This window comes from Polyergus mexicanus, unplaced genomic scaffold (assembly GCF_030449975.1).
Source record: "Polyergus mexicanus isolate NDT 795.1 unplaced genomic scaffold, iyPolMexi1.0 SCAF_11, whole genome shotgun sequence".
Lineage (NCBI taxonomy): Eukaryota > Metazoa > Arthropoda > Insecta > Hymenoptera > Formicidae > Polyergus > Polyergus mexicanus.
Window position 1 is genome coordinate 1931001 of NW_027223331.1, and position 19660 is coordinate 1950660.

Consider the following 19660-nt stretch of genomic DNA (forward strand, 5'->3'; position numbering starts at 1 on the left):
GTTTTTCCTTTAACTTATCGGTTGATACGATACGCACATCGTTTTGACCCATTATTTTTCTATTTGCTTTAGAATAGACGCATGAATCAGGCGTGAATTTTCATTCCTCGTGGAAACGTATATGAAACGCTTTAAAATTATATTTATTAAACGTGCAGTGAATTGCTAAAGTAATTAAAACTGTTGAAAAATTAAGATTACAAAATAAGAAAGAGACGAGTTTCGATTCACCAGCATAATGTAATATTAATTTTGTTTAATTTATTAAAAATAATATATACTCATACTTTTTTTCTAAGAAACAGAAAAAAGAGTACCGTAATTTTCATATTGATACCGTTTTCATACAAAAAGGATACGATAACAGTAGCATACGCGAAAAAGGAGGATACATCCGAGCGTCCTGTATCATCGTGATAAAAATCACGGCTAGTAGTTTACGATCGGCCTTTATATTGTCGATATCTAACCGCTCGTAAGAGAGGAAAGTTCCCGGGAGAGGGAGAGGAGAGAGGGCACGAGGTGAGGTAGCGACGTTTTATATATGCGATGCTTATCTACGGGACACGGAATATAACGCGTTCGCTGTCATCGGCCATATCGTTGGCCTTTTGTTTCACTTATTTTTTATCATGATATAAGCGAGAATAGGTGCACACGCGCAGTTGAAACATTTTCCAATCGTTTTTCGAGTTTCATGTATATTTTTCTCCCATTTAACATACATTACTTTGGAATTTGGGCGCCAATTTCCTCGTAAGAGGATCACGGATCCTTTAGAGAAGGAGAGAACGAGAACGGCGCAAATTAATACGCGATTCCATAGAATGAATTAATATACTTGACTGAGGATTGAAGGAACCGCGGCAAGGGCGATATAATCACGGTCCACCATTGGGATCGGTGCTATTATTACTGTCCGAGCCGTGAAAAATGGTTTCCCCAAACAAATTTCTAGGAGGAAAGGCCGGCCCGGATTAGGTTTAGCTCCTACATCGTTGTCTCGTCATAATTATCGTGTTATCTTAAACGCGGCGTCCGGCAATTATGACGAGCCGGCCGACCGGCAACGATCGCCCTTAGAAACGGGGCATCCTGCGAGGGTATCCCGCATCCTAAAAGCTCCTACACGCGTATCCTCGTAGATATTTGGGAAATTGTTGTGAGCCTGCGGTGCTGTCCTGTACAAATCATTCCTCGGTCTATACTTATATAGATACGAGAGTCGCTACGCGCGCTCTTGCGACGTATACAAATCATTCTCTCGGCCTGTATTTTTTAAGACAGCCGTCGAGAGAGAACGATAAAAGTCGGCGGCACAGAAGGCAAGTGCCCCGAGGTACTCCGGTGGCCTTAAAGACGCTTGTGGGGGAGAACTGGTTATTAAGCTAAGACGTGCATTGGCAAACTACGACAACGCGCCGAGCAATGCTTAATTCTTGGAACACGTCAAGAATGAGCATTCTTACGCCGCTTACTGCCATCAAATTGATAATTGCCGCGGATTAACGCAACGGATCAATTTCGCGGAATTCAATTGTCGCATCCATAAACAAAGCATCGTTATATAATGCAAAGAAGAAACTAAGAATAGATACGAGATATAAATATGTGTAATTCAAATTTCGTATAAAATGCACTGAATATTCGATAAGCATCAAAAAATCTGAATGTATAGATATATATTGAAACAAAGATATCATTCCCTTTCAGTCTAATCAAAAGAAATTTGAAAGCATTTTATAATAGTATAATATTATATTGTATTAAATTATTTTATAATAATATTATATTTTCGCGCTTTATTGACTTTGATTTATCTGACAATCAAAAATTGAGTCGAAACGCGCGATACAGCCATGCCTTTCGGGACTGCAAATATCACGTAGGAGAAGTAAAAGTAGCCCAGGTACACGTCTAATTCGCCGAATAACGGAACGGCCAATTTCCGCTGACGATCGCCAATCGACGATCGTCGATATGTTCGTCGTTTCTGTCCCTTTTGACGGGTTCTGTTTCCCGTTTGTCTAGGTTCTCTTCTCCTCACCCTCGCGGAACAACTTCCCCCTATTGCAATTAACGCGAACCGTACAAGTAGCATACCGTAAAATTTTTTTATTTATATCGTTATATTCATAAAATTTATGTAAATATTTCATTGCAACAATCATGTGTGCGTTATGATAAGTAGCTATTGTATAAATTATAGATTCAGAAAGAATTTTAAGACGATATTAATAATCTTATGTTTTCTTAGGAGTAGAGAATTATAATAAAGAAAATTATTCTCAGCCGTGATTTTCCCCATGCATATCGTGTAAAACGTGTTATTTAACAAAAAATAATGTTAAATACAATACTTAAAGTAAATTAAAATCCTTTCCAAGTACCTTTCTGTTAGCAACTGTTGTAACTAGACATAATATTTTAACAACGTAAAGAGCATAAAATTGACGGATACTGTGTTTTCTAGTCACGTCACATTGTAAGGTGCTGCTATTACCCTCGGCATTATTAATGCTAGTTGGAATTTTACAACTGGTGAATGAGAGGTAAGAACATGCAATCGCGGCAAGCAATGGCGGTACATTGAATTGCAGATATGATAATTTAATAACGTTAACGGTTTTGCTTACCGACCCGATGCTCGTGGGGGTAAAAGGGGAAACGATGGTCATGCTCTTATTATTTCTTCAACTCTGAAAACACGCGCCTCTTCCGAGACTCGAGATTTATAGTTCAGGATCACGATCGACGGATCGACCTAACGATCGATTCTAACGATCGAGATGGTCCCGATTTATTTATTGTACGAGAGAGCTGCGAGCCGTTTCTGCATTATTATCGATGCCAGTATGTTTTAGATCGAATAGTGATTCGTTCGTTGATGTAATATTTCAAGTCCTGATAAATAGATTGCTCTATTCTTCTTCTTGATAGGACTGTGGAAAAGACGTGACTTCAAATACTAGAACCTATATTTTTGAAGAATTACATAAAGAATATTAATTCAAAAGTATGTTTATTTTTTTAAGTGAGAAAAGTTGTAACAAAAGATATATATTAAGAAATATATTTAAATTTAAAAAGTTTTAGTTTAATTTTAAAACGTTTTATGTATACTAAGAAGAGAGAGAGAGAGAGAGAGAGAGAGAGAGTCTATAAAATTTTAATTAAAAATTAATTTATAGATTAATGTAAGTGTACATTAATTTAAAGTTATTAAAATTGTAATAATATTTGAAAATAAAATAAACTTATTTATTTTCAGAACATTAAAAAATTATATATTTAAAAAAAGTTATGCAAATAAAAATTTAATTATTTTAAAGAACTTTAATTTATTGTATTTTTTTTTATATGTATATATCAAAGTATATAAAATTCCGATTTAAAAATAATTTTCTACATTCTATAAATGAACTATGTTAAAAGAGTTCGTATATTAAAGAAACTTATATTAAAAATACTTCTATTTTATTTAAGTAGCAACGAATTGCCATCCGTCTACCTTGTTTCCAACACGTACAATTATATAAATAGTACCAACATACAAATATATAAATCGTACACAGCCGGCGTTCGCGAGTCCCGTGAATTATATATTCGTGCGTCGAGAACCAATAATTCGATCTTCGAGAGAGCATTTCACCGAGAAGAAGAGGCGCAACGGTAACGACCCCGTGAGATGCCGAGGTGAGCCCCGGCTGCCGCGGTGGTGATTCAGAACGATCCTGCTTATTAAGTGGAGGCGAGTCCAGGGACGCGGAGGCCTCGGTGTATTATGGTCCCGACCGAGAGAGAGAGAGTGGCGGCGAATGAGTAGATGGAGATAGATGGGTATAGTATATGTAACCCCCGTCTCTCATCCGGACGCTCCACACACAAACTGCTATTATTTATATTAAGTTTAATGCAACTACGTGACTGAATCCTCCTCGCCGGATCGCCCCGCGCGAACTGCCTCCCCCTCCTTCCTCCCCCGTATCATTAGTATACGCCTATTATTGCATTACTCGGCGGTCGAGCCAAGTATTACTACGAGATGTGCGCACAATCGGGTGGACGATGACCGCGAAACACCAGACTCTCTTGTGTAGCATCACGGCCTATGGAGGAACGATCGCGCGATTCTATCGATGCTAAGATTCGCTGCGTTCGTATTTTTGCGCGGGATCTTCCTTCCCGGTATGCTAACGATATAAAATGACCTTATCTTTTCCATCTTACATCTTTTTAATGCGGCAACACCGCTAAATATTATTTTTATCCTTCTTACCATCTGATTCTTGAATTCAAAATTCGTGCTGATTACATTGAACATGTATGTATATATTCGGAGTTTACATTTTTTTTTTTTTTTACATATTCGCGATAAATCCAAGATAAACTCTCTACGAATACACAACAGGGTGCGAATTGCCTGTTTTAAATTATAGGTGTGTATGGTGTTTACGCCTGCTTCCTATGTTCTCAGTATCGCGAATTAGCCTCATCTAAAGCATATAAGATAATTACAGAGAATTTGTATACACTGGTGGTAAATTTTAAATTAGCTTTTACTTTGTTGTTGCAGACATAGATAGTATCGGTTTTATCAAATGCAGATTGCGCAATTCGACCGATCACAGACTCACTTCGAGTATTTGAAACTTTTTAATACTATAAATTACACTTTGTGAAAGATGCCGTTCAAGATATAAATAGCATTTACGTAGAATAGAAGTTATAAAGTAAATTATAAAAGCACGCGAGAGGATAAAGAGTCAACAATCCGAGATTGACGAAGATTATTAAAATTATTTTTATCAACAATTATTGTTGTTTTAACATTATTATTTAATGAGAGAAATAAACATTTATATAAAAAGATAAACATTTTTTTACATACTAAAATTAATTTGAATAAATCTCGATTGCGTCGATTTTTCTATATATCGCGTACGTAATTTATGTTTTTCTCATATAAACATAACTGTCGCCAAGTTATGGGTGATGCGTTATCTCGACACGAGGAGCACGATTTTAACCAGCTTTCGCGGATCGATAATAATCAGTCTCTCTCTCTCTCTCTCTCTCTCTCTCTCTCTCTCTCTCTCTCTCTCTCTCTCTCTCTCTCTCTCTCGTACGGATGCGGGATTCGCGGTATTATGTTGTGTTGGACAGGATCGCAATAAGATCGGTCATCATTCCAGGCGAGATCATCTCACGCGCTTTACTTCGCAAACAATAGCTCGTTCCCTATACGATCGAGCGAGAACTTTGCTGAAAATCGCGTCAGAATTGTCGATTCTCACGAAATTGTAAAACGCATCATTATTTTCATTAGCTCCTTTTAATTATTATTAACAGTTTTTATTTTAAAATGTGTATGCTCGAAACATAGATGTTTATGCTTTAAAAAAATGTATGTCTTAAAATCGAAAAGCTAAGTTGTTATAAAAGAGAAAATTATATAAAAATTTTATGTTTTATAATTTTCTCTGGAATAATATTTAGCGAAATTAAAGATAGATTATAAGTCGTATGGGAAATAACTAGAATTAAATATTTTTATATAAAATTATTGAAAAATTATTTCGTTTAAGGATTTTACACGTAATCGAGATCGTATCATTCTCGTTTCATCAGATTTGATTTCCGCCGGTCGGATTTCACCTGAATCTCGTTAACATCTAAGACATTGTATTCCGCGCCGTTCCGGACGATGTTTACGTGACTGGAACGATTTTCATCGTGAGCTGTTACACCTCGCTCGCGAGAACCTAAAGAACATCCCTTGCCTCGTCCAGATGTTTCTAGAACCACCAGCAGCTTTTACGAGCCGCGTAAGTCATCGTGGTATGATCGTTTCCGCGTGCGACTTCGCGGTGTTTATGGAATATTTCTGACGTATTTTCGATAAAATACATATTCTTTACTATTGTAGGTTTAAGATACAGTTGCAAAAATTCTGCCAATTTTTAAGCGAATGAAAATCCGCGTGCGCGATGAACAGAAAAAATTAACGCCAATATAAAACTTTGCATAATATTATATAATACAATAAAATATACACAAGTATATATGTGAGCTATAAATAAAAAAATGTTATGTAAAACAATGTTCTGTCAATTCAAATAATGTTATGTACAAATGTTAATTTTTCGAAGACATTACAATGTCTCGGTTTTACACGATATAGATAATTCATCAAGACCACTCATATGACGTCGATCCAAGGCCACTTTTAGAATCTCTTTTGTCTTGAAACGAGTGAAGCCTGTGGCAGGGATTCGTGAGAAGACGCGGCTCTTTCGGTCGGGTGGGTAATTTGGCGTGCGTATACTGACGAATTTATGAATGGCGGGAAACATTTGAATGTTGCCAGGAGGGACGGCTCGCGTCTAGCCGCTCTCGTCTCACCGCAGATATTTAGGCTGAGAAAGTTGGAACTAGACTAGGCTGACTCGCCAGGATGTAAATCATCCCAAGATCTCTAGCGCCACCCCTATAATCACTCGGTCTTAGTTATGCCGCTTCCTTGACTGGGAATCTCTCGACAAATTTGCGCCGACTTGCTCGTCGAAAATCTTTCGGTATCGCTTTTGTATGCTGGACCATTCAAGATTGCATCAATATTTATGAATCACACGCGCGCGTTCATTACCACGCGATCAAATATAATATTTTTTAAGAACTTTTCACCAATTTTTTTCGATCGACTCGAAAACTATTAGGTACAATAATCCGCATTTCTTTTTTCTCATTAAAGATTATAAGAAATGTTTATTAATTTTAAATTTATGAGCAGTTTGTTCTTTGATCGCAATGTCGACTTTGTAAAAATAATTTTGTAACGCAGTGTTTTTTATATACTCTACTTCAGTCACACGATTTGCCTTTGAGTAATGGATCATAAATGATTTCGCTTAACAATTCGGCCAGATTTACCGAAATGAACGAAAAAATAACTTCAAACCGGGTTAGCCAAATTACAGCTTCCATGTCAGGTGGGGTGATTGATGCCCCGCTGCCCCCAGAAACCATCGTGGCGTTTTCCAGGAAATTAAATAGAGCCGAGAGAGAACAAGAGAGAGAAAGAGAGATTAAGAGGCTGTCGGACGTAAGCTAAAAAAGATTTAAGCGAAACGTTTGCGATATCTTAAAGATTCAGTCCAGGTATATTTTAACGCGTCCTTGGCGCAAAATAATTACCGTTAAGCGTTATTAGATATGCGTAAACAGAGCGTTAATAGCAGTGTTACACGTCCTATTGTATATAAGGTATAAAACATATTTTAACATCGATGAGACTTTTTATGGCGATTGACAGACTGCATAAACCAGCGACGATCTATTCTTATTACAGCCTTTGTTTCATCTTTCACACACTAGTCCGGCAATTTATTTCATCATCGTGCCAATTAGATATGAGAAATTTATATTGTTACTAATATAAAATGTCAGACATTTTCAGAAACAAAGTAATAAACCTTCATCCGCATTATGCTCGCAACTATATTTTTCACTTACGATACTATCAGTCGCGATACGAAAATTCACAGCACGGATAGAATAACGGTTCATTCGAATCGCGGAGGGCACCGACAATGTAAATCGTGCATCGTGAATAATATTCAGGTCGCTCGTGATGGACGGTGTGCCCGGCTGGACTCCTCTCCTCCTTTCCCTCCACCCCCGTTCAAGATTCACGAGCGCTTCTGAAAGTTCTGAAAGTGCAGCGCGCCGGGAACCCCGGTCGCCGCGGTCCCGCCGTGAATCGTGATGCAATAAAATAGCGCCACCCACCGGGCCGTCGCTATCTGCCGAGGATCTCCGTAATGCCTCACTTTGGGACCCCACGGCCTCCACGGTGCCCTGAAAAGATGCGGCTCTCGGCCCGCGGAGGGCACGGATGCATAATGAACTTGTTAATTAACTATCAGGAAGCTGGATCGAATCTGATAAGGATCCCTGCCACACGACGCGCTTTCTCCATCCCTGCTGGAGCACCAAACGCACGTTTCGATCTTTCGCTGATTTACTACTTCCCCCAAATATTGGAGATTCAACATTCTTCCTATAATTTCATTTATGCGTGTATGCGCTATCCTTTTCTATATAATTTTTTACTTACTAGTATATTAAAAAGTAATTTCTATTAATTATAATATATATTAATTGATAATTATTTATATAAATAATCCAATCCGACCTAATGTAAATTTTGTATGTTTCTGGAAAAACCTCTTTATCTCAATAATATCATCTATTTTACACGTTTTACACATTTTATCTTTTATATGTTTGTTGTACATCTGGCGTACTAAAATATTATTGCATTTACATTCGCAGCATTTAACGCGGCAACCGTTGCGTTGTTGCATTAATATTTAGTAACACTCGACGAGTTATGCGCATTTTTAAATCGCGATTATAATTATTTTCACGATAACGCGTCCGTATCGTGATCGAACCCTCGTGTGCATCGTATCGTTTGGTTGAAAATGCAAATAGCATGGAAGAGAAAAGTGGAAAATCAACTTACTTTACATTGCGAACTATGTGTATTTACGTACACATTTTCGCCTATTATTCACAAATGTATAAGATACACGGATTCATACGACAAATAAGTTATGGAAAATTAACGTGTTAGAAAAATGCCTCATGTATAAGATTTTCAATGAGTGGCGTATTCCAGGACCGAGAAATTGTCTTAGACATAAACCGAGTGGTGACGCGGACGTCCAGAAAAAGGTAATTAGCGCCCGCACTTAATTGCCATATTACTCATGCAAACGATTGCGCGCGGAGCGAGTTGACTACGACGCGGCCGATTCTCGTGACAAGATCCACGTACGAGATATCGCGAACAACCGAATGTCATTTGGCGAGAGAATGTGACTTAATTCTCAATCCGTGAACAATTAACGAGCAATCAATAAATTCTCTTATTACAAAGCAACGAAAAATCGCAAAAGTAAAACATGCTATTTCAAAAAATATTGAAAATTAATTTGTTTCTCGCTCGAGTTCGACGAGAACTCGGATCGTACTCGTGCATCTTCAATCGCCACGTCGAAAGTGTTTGCTTTTAATATCCGCGAATTAATGGGACGACTTCGATATCCAAGGTCGCCGTCTAGAATCGCTCGAAATCGGAGGAAGCGGTCGATAAATCAAGCCGGGCGTATTTAAAAGCGCATCAAAGCGTTCAACCTCTCCCTCCCTCGCTCATCTCGCGATTCCCAACTGATTGATATGCATTTAATAACAGAGATCCGGTGCCGCGAAAGGCGCTCTCGTCTAGGAAGTTTATGGGTGCTACGGGAATAGACAGCCGAGAAGAGAGAAGAGCGAAGAGGCAAAAAGAGAGACAGAGAGAGAGATCTGGGTCTCGATTAATCGGAGTCTCTGGAAGCCGGTTGCGGGTGGCACCCCGCTCTCCGATAGACACACACGCACATATAGTCCGGGTCTAATAATATGGTTTTATTCGCGAAGGCTTCCGACGCCGGTATCGCGACGCCTCTAGCTATCCCGGACGCCTTTCATATCCTCCTCTTCATTCGTCTCGTATCTCTACCTTGGTATCGAGGGACCATGTAGATTACGCGCAATGTACACAAACGCAATTGTTTATACCGTTCAATAAAAAAGAAATAAAATAAAATAATGTATGTTATAAAATTATATCGAGGTGCACAATTTAATGTAAAATTCGTATCTACGATATAATATTAATATAATAATGTGAGAGCGCTTGACACATCAAGTAATTCACATGTTACATTTCTTACACAGTATTTCGTAGAGTGTTTCGAGGAGGACCTTGAAAAAGAAAAGTAGGCCCGGCGAACCTTGTGGTAGCCTAATTGCCGCCACATCATTTGCATAGTTATGTAAATTGTAGGCGAGACAGTGAAGCGCGTGTTTCCCCCGCCACCTTTCGCCTATTTACTTTGCGAGCCGGAACATTATAGCAAGTATTGTCAAGCAACGAAATTGGCGGTGAAAGCTCGCGCTGTTAGCATGTCGCACAATACGAATATACGATATGAATAAAAGGAAGATTACATTTGACGCACGTTTGTATCATTTGTCTTAAATGTATTCGTAGTGAAATGTTGCAATAAAAAAGTATCGTAAAAAGAGGGATTTAAAAATCTTATTTTATGACACAAACTTTTTAAAAAAATCACTCTGCATGTCTTTTTAAATTATAATGTCGACGAGTAAAAAAAATATTTTATTATCTGCGAAGATTGCATTGCAAAATGACAAAGATTCGTCGTCATCGACTCGTTTAACAATCGCGAGGAGTGAGACGCGTTTATTTCAGCCATCGTCGAAACCAAACGTTGTGCATGCAAATCCGCCTAAATGTCGTTGTGGCGTTTGAATGGAAATGAGCTCTCTCGCTGCGTGCCAAGCGCGAATATATATTATTATGCATTCAAGGCGTAATTCGTTGAAAGCCGCAATGATCATCGCTTGCTGGGCGCGATCAATGGCCAATCGATCGATCATACATTCGTGCACGATCCGTGCAATCGACCTCTCGCTAAGGTAATCCATCGTATTTATAGCGTTAACGAGAAGTGCCGAGAATATCGGCTTTCTCGTGTCGATTTATATTATAAGAGAAAAAAATGTCACACTCTCTATCTATACAATTTACGTCAGGAAATAACTAACGCGTAAGATAAAGCGAAAGATAAAGCGCGTTAACTGCAAGTACGAACAATTAAACATGTTACATGTTAATTACGTCAAAAATAGCCAGTCTTTACTCTATTATTTTCCGTGCAAGAAAATTCCGCTAATTATCTGTTATAAGAGTAAATTTATCTCTAACACATATATATATTTAATTGCGATATTGTGTGCTGCACATTCCATTAAATAGAATATATTATTAATAGCGTGTGTTCATGACGAGTTAAAACTGCATGAATTAGATATAAATCGAATAAAATATGCCTAGAATATATGAAGAAGGAACAGAGAAGATCGGTGAGACTTTCCCAAGCAGAGAAAGCCCTACTAAAGAAAAAACGAGAGTACTCCGCGCGACCGAGAGGTCGTTTCTTCCCTCGTTCTCCGCAACAGAATCTATTCATAAACGTGAGCCGGAATAAATAAATAAATTGGCTTTTATTTATACGTGCGCTATTGACGTGCGAAATCCCGGCTTGAGTTTCTTCTTAGATTACGTGCACATTTTCATGCACACGTTCGTAAATCACAGCCGAAACGAATTTTTTCTCAGAAGTTCTTTGAATACCTATACGATTTTCAAGTCAATAATAACTGCGGGTTGAAACACAAGTAATCCGTACTATCATACGAATCGCACTTAATTATATTCTCTTATCTCGATTCTAATTCTTTATTACAATTTTATTTTAATACCATTATTTATTTTACATTTAAATATATCGTAAAAAATTAAAAGCGATAGAGAGTAATTTTAAATGCATTTATATGCAATTTGAATTTAATTTTTCATTTATAAAGATGCCAGTTTTCAGCATACTTATAATTTCTTTCCGATTCATGAATTAATTAGTTATAGCTTTGATATGAAAATATCTATGTCTCTACTAGCCCTCTCTATGCGATCTTGTAGCACGCGTATAATATCCTGACATATAACCCGTTTCATCTAAGGATAAATAATTACGATGTTTGTTTCCGCATGGAAGGTTGCGGCCTGCCAGTTAATTTTCATACAGATAATGATGGTGTGAAAAAAATAAATAATTGCTATAATTATAATAATCAGCATAATTGTATATAGCTATCCATGAGGTTTGCTTCCGATTCCGTAGTCTATTTTATTCCTTAGTTGTGATTTATATTCAGACATTCAATATCTCTATATCTCATGAATTTTATGACGGGCTCTTTTTCTTTGTGTTATATGTATATACCCTTAAGAAAGTCAAACGTTATAATTTTAGTTCTTTTACTTTTATAGAATTTCGAAATATCTCGACATTTTAATATTTTATAATAAAATCAAAAGAGAGAATTTAATCGTGTATATTTCTGCATCTATTGTTATAATTCGTGATCTCTATATATAAGCTTTACTTTCCCTAAATTACTTTCTTTTCTTTCTTGATATTTAATAAATCTTTTATTAACGTTGTGTGAAACTCTGCATATAAATAGAAAGAATTTAATTAAAAGAAAGAAATTAATCCAACTTAACGAAATTTTACATAACATTATTTTATGTAGTACATCAAAAATAAAATATTGTAGTAAAAATTCTAAAATAAAATTGACATTTCATTTAGACAAAAACCCTTTATATATATATATTTTTTCTCTTTGTTCAAGATTAATATACAAGTCTTAATTAATCATATTGTCACGATTACAACAATCACGATTAGGTTAATATGCAACATATTGCATGTCACTCCTTGCTTAGGAGAAATACACTGCCGATCGCCATTCGATATGTCCGTGCTTGGAATGTCGCGCGGACGTAGTTAGGAAACGACTTTCAGTTTTTATTCGCATCACAAGCATCACTGGGTGGGATTTTTGTATCGGCTACGAAACTTATTACGCATATTAATAATGATCGTCTTCAGGAGACATTTATCGGCGCGTGCATGGCACGTATTCGGCCACACGTAGACCAATCGGATCATTAACACGTCGCAATGCGTTTGCACGCGAACGCGAAATGAAATTGCATTCTTCCTGAGAACTTTCATTTGCGAATGTGAAATGTCGCATAATAAAAAAGATATATCGATGACTAAGTTAATTCAAATTTAATATTCAAATCTAATAGATTCATAACTAGATATATTCTAGAATCAGAATTCTCTCCAGCTGTTTAAAATATAATAATCTTCTTTAAGGAAAATAAAAAAAAAAAAACTGTTTGCTGCAATAAATACTACGGTTCGACGACCGACTTTTAATAATTTGTGCAAAACTACAAACTAAGCGAGCATCCCGATGCTTCTTCTAATAAGAATAATTCTTAACTCTTCAAGTAGTTTCTTTACTTTACGTTTGCGCGGATGTACGTGCGTTATAATTGAGAAAATTCGAAAGGAGGGAAGAATGGTTTCCAAGAAAACTCTTCTTGCTATCGGTAGAATCATGAGCGATGTTAATAAGCTGCACGCGGCATAGCGAGTACACAAAGAGTTACTCACTCGGAATTGCGTGTTACCATTTCGTCCCTCGTCCGGCGTACGTGTATTTAAATAATTAAGCACAAATTTTGCATTGTATGTAATATAAACGGTAATGAGATTCAAGTACGAATCGTAGCTTCTTCTACGTACGTCGTTGGACATACAGAGTACACGATTTTCAAACAAACTTTTAATAATAACGATCATTGCGTTATAATAATTTATGACAAGTTAACTAAATTACATATTTTAAAAAATTTGGTTCTTACATCTATATTTTTATTTGAAAAATTAAAACGTGTATTTTTTTATAAAAATATATATAAAAAAATGTTTACTTTACGATTATTTTTTCTTACGTTAAAATTGGGATATTAATTATTATACGTTTAAAATGATAGTAAATTCAAAAGAAAAAGAGCATAGAATTTTATGCAATCGTCGAAACATTCTGTATGCGCGTCATATTACCCATCTTGCTCCTGTAAGTAGTGAGGTCAGTTCTTTCGATTAAGTGGTATTATAAGACACAAGAGAAAAGAAGCAACGATTGCGTTTGCATGCGAGCGAGCATTCTGAGAAATTCTCGCTTCGCGCTCACGCATATATACACATTTACGATAGGTATGTGTGTCGTGAACGCGTATGCATATATTGTATATCGCCCGGCGAAATCAGTTGGCAGCTTCCTATGAAAGACAAGTAAGCACGCGCGTAGGCAGGTAGATGGGTAGGTATAACACGCAGCGTATTCACCTGGCCGCATCGCGCATTATCTGACACTTAGGTCGTAGATAATCATACTGGGAAATTATACAAATCTATTACTCCTTTTTTATATTAATGCTCGCCTATATCTTCTTTCACGCGATTTAATTATTTCGTCAACGTTATCACTTAATTCTTCTCTAATCTTAAATTTGACATATTAAGAGAATAATTTTAAAATTGCACTTTATAATAAAAAGAGGAAATATGCCAAAAAGAATCGTAACTCACAAATACGATAAAAATATTTAATTTAAAATTCATAAATAAATGATTAGAATATTCAGTTTCAAAATTAAATGATATCTAACAGGACAAATAATATTTTGCTGATATATATCGTGTAAAATAAAAAAGTAATTATCGCAATAAATTGAAAGATACGTATTATCGCATTAAGTTTTAAAAGCCTACCTAGAATCGCGCGAATTATAAATCATAAACGTTCTCTATATAATTCGCAATAAAATTCAAGATAAAATTTTATTTATAATTTCATGTGCCACAAATCCTAACGCAAGTATATATCCTAATATAGGTATATATTATAGTTTACACATACGTGTTTATTTTACTTGTTTAAATTTTTTCTCCATTACATGACACATATAAAATTATGGATAGAATTCTGTCTCGAATTTTATCGCAAATTATAGATCGTCTAAAACGGGTTGAAATTTTAGAAACACGTTTCCAGTTGTCGCACACGTTTCCAAGCGACGCGATGCAGCGAGTTCTTTACGGAATCAGAGAGAGTGTAGGCAGACAGCTCCTGACAGAATAGGGTAATTTGGGGTTGGTACGTTCGTCGAATGTGAAACGAAGGCGGTCATCGCGTCTTCCTTGAACGTCGAGTTAAATCGCGTCTCTTTGCCTTTGCGAATTCCATACGCCCAATTTCATCATCGGCAAAGAACCAGCACAATACGCGACTGCGTTTTTACATCAAAGTGGTAGTACATCTAAAGCATTCGCTATTCACGTACTATATTGTATGACAATCTTTGAATTACGTGTATTTCAAAAATTTTATGTAGACATATTGAAATATTTTTTTATAAACAAATATTTTTAGAAATTATATTCAAGACGAAATAAAACGCGTGTGATTTCAAGAAAGACGTAGATATATTGAAATATTTTTCTAAACAGATATATGTTTTTAGAGATTAAAATTTCTTCCGCTTGTGAATAGCATTACGCGTTTGTGTGTATGTAGCCGCATCATACGAACGCGTATCAGGCGTTTAATGGCAGTTGCAGCGATGAATATATGGCCGCGGCCCACACAGGGCGCGAGAGAGGAGCGGACACACTTGCCGCAATTTTATCGTCGGGAAAGAAGACCGTACATAAACGATCAGCCGCTGCCGCGCATCGGCCTCGTATACGCACCTGGCTGGAAACGTGTGCACGACGGTCATCGTATTCCTTCCTAAAGAAACCGTCAAGCGGAAGAGGGTGACTAATGCCCGGCCGTGAAGCGAGCGGAGATCGGATTCATTTGCAATTTCCAATTGAATTTCAGCGGCGAAGTAAGCGGCTCTCCCGGAAATGTTGATCGATGCGTCGGTATGTTTTATGTATCCTCAATTTTATGTTGCCGCAATACTGATCACTCATAGAAAGCGATGCAAATCAAAAAAACAAACAGCATTTCTTTTTCTATTTTGTGAATATTATTGTTCTTTAATAATTAAATCTAATTAATGCGATTACGATTTTAATTTCTATTTTCTAATAATATTATATATCAATATAATATTATTTATGTATTATTTATTGTTGTTGTAAATTAAAATTGTAATTATACATAAACAAGATTCAATTAATAAAGAAAAATAATAATATTCATGAAATAGAAGGAAATACTGTATATTCTAAAATCTGAATTGCTCTCTATGAATAATTATCATTACAAAAATAGAGATATATAAAACATACAATATATACATGCACAATATATCTTCGTTAAAGAGAAAGAGAGATAAAATTCCTTCTAATAATGTTTTGATACACCCGCTCTTTCATTTAATCTATCATAGATATGAAAAGAATATCCATTCTACTCACTGTTTTATTGTAATATGATCGAAAATATAGGGGTATGATTTTCTTTTCTTTTTTTGTAATTTCTTTAATAGTCAACTGAAAAAATTTACATCTACAAAAATAATAAAATATAAAATAGCTTTAAAAAATTCAGTCATCATAGTCGCGCTATAAATAATAAAATTTTGAATTTAAAGAACAAACACATTAATATTTAAAAAAGCCAATGCGTATGATTTAATGATGCAAACGATAAAAAAACTTTATCAATTATTGCAAGAAAAATAGACAAATTTTTAAACTATCTATATCTGAGCATGTATAAATATTTTCATCTAAAGATCTAAATAGAGATCTTCTGAGCCTTGAAATGTGCCAATTATTAAAATTATATACAAAATTTTTTTTTCTATATTAAAAGATTTTTAAAAATCTGTTTGACAATATGTTTTTTTTGTATAAAATGTAGGGCGGATATTATATTTTAAAATTCTGTGAAAACGCTTGAGCAAAAGTTTCAAACTATAATAAGTTATCCTAAGCTCTGGCTTTAACCAACTATTTCTTTTCGTTGTGAAAAATTCTAGAAAAATGCCACATATTTGCATTTTATGGCATAAAAATAAAACAAATATTTATCTTATTATTGCGTTTTATCATTACGTACTCCGGATTTTATATTAATAATAAAAATTTCATAAAAACATGATTAAGCGTTTGATATTTTTCTAATATTCCTTATACACATACATCTCTTATATATATAAAGTATCTTATCTTATGTCTCGTGTCTTGTGTCTAAAATAATATTCTCAACTTTCGATATTATTTCAAAGTTGTATAAAAAAATTTAAAAAAATTTAGTACTCACTGATACGATGCCTAAATAGCGGTAGTATAATGTACGTTGATCTGCAAAAGATAAATATACATATGCATAAATTAAAACAATGTAGAAAATTATCAATATTTCGAAATAGTTATATATCGAGCATCATTAAATTTATTTAGCCTAATGAAATATTTCATAAAAATATTACATAATTTATTAATAATTTCCTAATTAAAAATGTTTTTTGGCAAACACAAATTTTTATAAAATATAATAAAATAATAAAGGTTCAATTTATATATATATAATCTAATGTATGTAATTATAAATCTCTTAAAAGCAATGTTTAAATTATATTTATCACGTATGTATGTGCATGACTAAATATAAAACATATGTTAAACTGAATCAGTGAAAATATCGCTGATTAAAACAGTGATACAAGATACATTGACTTTTCTCATTTAAGAGGATATTATATCTCAAATATTATAACATTATTTGTGTGAATTATTTATATAGATATAAATATATTTTTAAAATTTCCAAATAATAATTTTTCAAAAGATATAGTTAGAGAAGGTGTCTTTAAATATATACTTTCGATGAATAGAAATCTCATTAATGAATTAATTTAATATATTAATTAGAACGTCACTCTTTTTATAACCGAGAGAAATAAAAAAATAATATGTTTAAAAAAATATAAATAATGTGCATTTACTTTTTATGCAAATTATATTGATTGCTTTAATTACAATATATCAATAATATATTAAGTGCACCTTTAAATAAAATGACTTTCAAGAAAATGCTTAAAATTATACCAATGTTATAATCGCGCATGTCGATAACTAAAATGTATGAAATAAATTTGTTGTAACTAGTATTAAGACACAAATCACTCGTACGCGATGAGAAAATCGATGAGAGATAAACATACAAATAAACATATTATTTCACATTTTTAGTGTGATGTGCGTGGTCTAAATTCTAAATGATCGAAAGTTGTGAAGAAAGTATCAGGAGATTTTGTTTTAGTTTTTATCTGCGTATCGAGTTCGGGGAATCGATGAAGCCGAGCGCGCTGCTCGCTCGAGCGTGCCTTTTTAGGAATTAGAGATAAGATAACGCGAGAAGGATGCGAGAAGGATGTGAGAAGGATGCGAGAAGAAAATCGAGAACGCCAGATGTTTCGCGAGAATCGACGTCTTAAAAATTTTCGACATATCACCTTGAGAGGTCGGTTTTTAAAAATACAACAATTAATATAACGATGCTTTTTAGGCAGTTAGTTAGTATTTTTGAAAATAAAATAGTAAATTTTATATGCGTCTATATCTTATATTATTTATAATAGCGTAAAGAAATGGAAATCAGTAAACAGTTAATTTCACAAATAATTTATAAGTTAAATAAATTGTACATGTTTTTTACCTCATGATTGTTGTGTCGTTGCCCGACATTTTCCTCCTCTTTTATCGCTCTTGTGTGGTATTGGCACTCGTACAATATTCCCGGAAATACGATTAAGGAAGATCGCGCGACACTCCCGATATTAATTATATATATGTGCGACACGTATTTTAATATATCCCGGGAGAACGATGTGAAAAACATGATCGTACGATGATTCTACAATTCTCGTCCTCGTCCGCTTCGATTCCTCCTTGAAATGAGATCAAGCACGAAATAACTCAATCTAACGCTAACTTCATCTACCACAATAAACGATCGTCTTGTTACGTTTAGGCCGGTTCTACAATAAGTCGTATGTCGTTAGCCGTAAGCAAATTGACCAACCACAGTCCATTATTTTTTTTGGAACTATCGACTGTGATTGGTCAATTTCCTTAACGATTAACGCGACATACGACTTATTGTAGAACCGGTCTTACAAGTCATTAAACACGAAAAATAATTAATCACGTGGGCTAATGTAATCCCTATTTGTAATAATTATACGAAATACTTGCGTTTTCCGGTATCTCCGATCGTGTTTCGAAGCGTAATACGCGACGACACGTAAAATATGACTTACGCCGATGAATCTCCGCGCGCGAATGACAACAAAACGAGGCGACGCGACGAGCGACGATTGGTAAACAAGAGTGAGCTATGCGGCAAAAAAAAACGAACGCCGAATATCGCGCGATAGTTACCAGGCTTCATTGATATTTAACGCACGCTACAAAATAATATACGCTGAATACTCTGTTCCTTCTGTGATTTTCAAATTTATTATATTATAATATAATAAACGGGGTTAACGTATCGCGATCTCTCTCTCTCTCTCTCTCTCTCTCTCTCTCTCTCTCTCTCTCTCTCTCTCTCGCTCTCGCTCTCGCTCTCTCTTTCGTTACCAAATTCACGATTTTGCGATTCATGTATTACTACGCCTGTTCAAACTGAGTGATGGACTAATTATTGCACTTTTAAATTGACGAACAGCTCAAAGTGCGACATAAAAATATATTAATAAACGTTTAATATATCGTATCTTTTTGTTATTTAAATCATTCGACGATGTATACATATTTCTACACGTTCTCGATCTGAAAGAAAGGCAAGCAAATTACTTTATTAAGCGCCGCGAGCTTATATATTCTATTTATTAGTGTACCCGCAATCATAATTAACAGTGTTTTCGCGAATGAGTGTCGTAAATTGTTTTATAACGATCTTTATAGACGATTGCTTACATTCGACATATATCGCATATCGCGCTTTAAGCTTTTCGAGGCAAACGTTATTAGCCAATCACTTTTGAGAACGCATAGTAATACATAAGATTGAGATAAAAAGAGAGAGAGAGAGAGAGAGAGAGAGAGAGAGAGAGAGAGACAAGAGA

At 35.1% G+C, this 19660-nt stretch overlaps 1 long non-coding RNA gene across 2 annotated transcripts in view; it reads right to left on the minus strand.

The window, feature by feature from the left end:
* LOC138937557 (uncharacterized) overlaps positions 1-18865 on the minus strand; it is a 98608-nt gene extending 79743 nt beyond the window's left edge. The window contains exons 1-3 of one of the 2 annotated variants that reach the window (XR_011447532.1): positions 18786-18865; positions 18247-18478; positions 16849-16889 (exon numbers count right to left, since the gene is read on the minus strand). This is a non-coding gene — a long non-coding RNA (uncharacterized lncRNA). Of the gene's footprint in view, positions 1-16848; positions 16890-18246; positions 18569-18785 lie in introns of both variants that reach the window. The other variant, XR_011447531.1, reaches the window with a different exon arrangement.
* Between the last annotated feature and the right edge of the window lie 795 nt (positions 18866-19660).